Here is a 3509-nt window from a genome sequence, read left to right as displayed (position 1 = left end):
GGAAACAACAAAGATTAGAGCTAAAGCAAAAACAAGCAGTAGCCCATGGCAGATAATCAAGATAACCAGAATAAAAGGTTGTTGAGTGACTATGCAGTGCCGAATGTCAATGGTGCTCAACCCAGTATTGTGAGACCTACAGTCAATGCTAATAATTTTGAGATTAAGCCTGGTCTCATCCAGATGGTGCAGCAGGAGCAGTTTGGTGGAGGACCTTCTGAGGATCCACATGCACACCTTGCCAATTTCTTGGAGATTTGTGATACAATCAAGATGAATGGAGTTAGTGATGATGCTATTCGACTCCGACTTTTTCCATTTTCTCTAAAGGATAAAGCCAAGGCCTGGTTGAATTCCAAAGCCGCCTAACTCTTTCACCACCTGGAATGCCTTGTCACAAGCTTTTCTGAGTAAGTATTTTCCCCCAGGTAAGACTTGCCAAACTTAGAAATGATATTACAAGTTTTGCTCAGTTTGATGGTGAATCTTTGTATGAAGCCTGGAGAGGTTTAAGGATTTGCAGAGGAAGTGTCCACATCATGGTCTTCCTGATTGGCTGATTGTACAGACTTTCTATAATGGATTAACACATTCAGTCAGAATTACTATAGATGCAGCTGCAGGAGGTACTTTAATGAGTAAGTCAACAGAAGAGGCATATGAGTTGTTAGAAGAAATGGCCTCTAACAATTATCAGTGGTCTAATGAAAGATGTATGCCTAAGAAAGTTCCAGGTATGTATGATGTAGATGGCATAAACATGTTGAATGCCAAGGTTGATTCTCTAGTAAAAATGTTCGGTAAGCTGGGTAATGTGAATTCCGTTTCTAGTCCTGTATTGAGTTGTGATTGCTGTGGAGGAGCTCACATGAGTTCTGATTGTATGCAGGTTCAATTTGTGTCTAATTATAACAGGCAGCAACAGCAGAACAACCCTTATTCCAACACATACAACCCAGGATGGAGGAATCATCCTAACTTTTCATGGAAAGATCAAGGTAACCAAGGTAGCAGTTCTAGACCTCTCCATCCTCCTGGTTTCCAACCAAAAACCATCCCAACCAGAAAGTAAACAGTCTTGGGAGATAGCTATTGAGAAGTTAGCCAATGCCAGTTCAGAGAGATTTGAGAGACTGGAAGCAAAGGTTGACCAGTTGGCGAGTTCCAATAGAAATGTGGAGATTCAATGGGGCAGTTAGCCAATTCCATCAATTCTCGTGGACAGGGTAATTTGCCTAGTAAGACAGAGGTCAATCCGAAGGAGCATTGCAAGGCAGTCACCTTGAGAAGTGGTAAGCAACTTGGTCAGGTAAGTGGTGAGACTATAGTTGGTGATAAAGTAGACTATGAAGAGGTGAACAAGAAGGTCAGTGAAGAAGTTGAGGACCTAGCCAAGACACCATCCCCACTACCACCAGTCGAACCTTATGTTCCTCCCATTCTTTTTCCTCAAAGGCTTAAGCAGAATAAAATTGATCAACAGTTTGAGAAATTTTTGAAAGTGTTTAGGCAGCTTCACATTAATATTCCTTTTGCAGACGCCTTAGCACAAATTCCTGCATATACAAAATTTTTAAAGGAGATCATGTCTAAGAAGAGGAAATTGGAAGATTTCGAGACCATTGCCTTGACGGAGGAATGCAGTGCCATTATCCAGAATAAGCTTCCACCAAAGCTAAGAGATCCAGGGAGTTTTTCTATTCCTTGTACTATAGGTGATGTTGATTTTTCTAGAGCTTTGTGTGATTTAGGTGCTAGTGTTTCACTAATGCCTTTATCTGTATCTAGGAAGCTTGGATTGAAGGAGTTAAAGCCTACTACCATCTCTTTGCAGCTAGCTGATCGATCGGTCAAATATCCTTTAGGTATTCTTGAGAATGTGCTGATCAAGGTAAAGAAGTTTATCATTCCAGTTGATTTTATTGTTTTGGAGATGGAAGAAGACACCGAGATCCCTATCATTTTAGGCCGGCCCTTTCTAGCCACAGCTGGAGCTATCATAGATGTTAAGAATGGTAGGTTGACTTTGAAGGGTTGGTGAAGAAGAGGTAGAGTTTAATTTATTTGAAGCTACTAAATATCCTTCTTTTACTGATCATGTTTTCGAGTTGATGTTGTAGATGAGTCGACCAGAGAGTTTTTAAGGCTGAAAATACTAAAGAACCTCTTGAGACTTGTTTAGTGAGTGCAGGGACAAGTAAAGATGATAATCTAGAGATTGCTAAAGTGGCGTGTGCATTAGAGGCTACATGTCCTAAGCCAAAGAAGAGAGGTATTTATTTTGAGGATATCGGCAAAGGTAAGCCACCCCCTCCCCCTTCTAATGTGCAAGCACCAGTTCTGGAGTTGAAGCCATTACCCTCACATTCTCATGTATGCATTTTTAGGTGAGAATAATACTTTGCCTGTGATTGTGGAGTGTTTCTTTGTCTGATGAGCAACTTGACAAATTGATACGTATTTTGAGATTGAGAAAAAAAGCCATAGGATGGGACTATATCAGACCTTAGAGGGAATTAGCCCTTCATTGTGTATGCATAGAATTTTAATGGAGGATAACCATAAACCTATTGTTGAAATCAGAGACGGTTAAATCCGAACATGAAAGAAGTAGTTAGGGCTGAAGTTCTTAAATGGTTAGATGCAGGATTATTTATCCTATAGCTGATAGTTTATGGATAGTCCAGTGCAGGTAGTACCTAAAAAGGGATGGGATGACTGTGGTGCATAATGAAATAATGAATTAATTCCCACTAGGACAGTAACTGGGTGGAGAGTCTGCATAGATTATAGGAAACTTAATAGTGTTACCCGTAAGGATCATTTTCCTTTACCTTTTCTTGATCAGGTGCTTGAGAGACTTGCTGGGTATGCATATTACTTTTTTTAGATGGTTATTCAGGGTATAACCAGATTTCTATATCCCCCGAAGATCAAGAAAAGACCACCTTCACTTGTCCTTATGGTACTTTTGCATTCCGTAGGATGCCTTTTGGTTTGTGTAATGCACCTGCTACATTTCCAACGTTGCATGATGGCTATTTTCTCTGATTTTGTTGAAAAGATCCATGGAGGTTTTCATGGATGATTTTTCTGTTTTTGGATCTTCTTTTGATAGTTGTTTAGATAACTTATCTCGAGTTTTGCAGCGCTGTGAGGAGACCAATTTGGTCTTGAATTGGGAGAAATGTCATTTTATGGTGCAGGAAGGTATTGTTTTAGGCCACAAAATTCAGCAAGAGGCCTTGAAGTGGACCGAGCAAAAATAGAAATTATTGAAAAATTGCCACCACCTACAAATGTTAAGGAGTTAGAAGTTTTCTTGGTCACACAGGATTTTACCGGCGTTTTATTAAGGATTTCTCTAAAATTTCTAAACCTCTTTGTAATCTGTTGAATAAGGATGTTGTGTTTGATTTTGATAAGGACTGCTTGAATGCTTTTAACAGGTTGAAGCAAGAGTTGGTGTCAGCACCAATTATGGCAGCCCCAGATTGGAGTTTGCCTTT

The 3509-nt window shown here is 39.9% G+C and overlaps 1 non-coding gene across 1 annotated transcript; it reads right to left on the bottom strand.

Moving 5' to 3' along the window:
• Window positions 1–440: 440 nt before the first annotated feature.
• Window positions 441–546, bottom strand: LOC120106886. The gene has a single exon (XR_005508880.1). It is a non-coding gene; the product is annotated as a small nucleolar RNA R71 (small nucleolar RNA).
• Window positions 547–3509: the final 2963 nt, after the last annotated feature.

Source organism: Phoenix dactylifera, unplaced genomic scaffold, assembly GCF_009389715.1.
Source record: "Phoenix dactylifera cultivar Barhee BC4 unplaced genomic scaffold, palm_55x_up_171113_PBpolish2nd_filt_p 000674F, whole genome shotgun sequence".
NCBI classification, from domain to species: Eukaryota; Viridiplantae; Streptophyta; class Magnoliopsida; order Arecales; family Arecaceae; genus Phoenix; species Phoenix dactylifera.
Note: the sequence above shows the minus strand (reverse complement) of the source record. Positions and strands in the feature narration are given on the sequence as shown.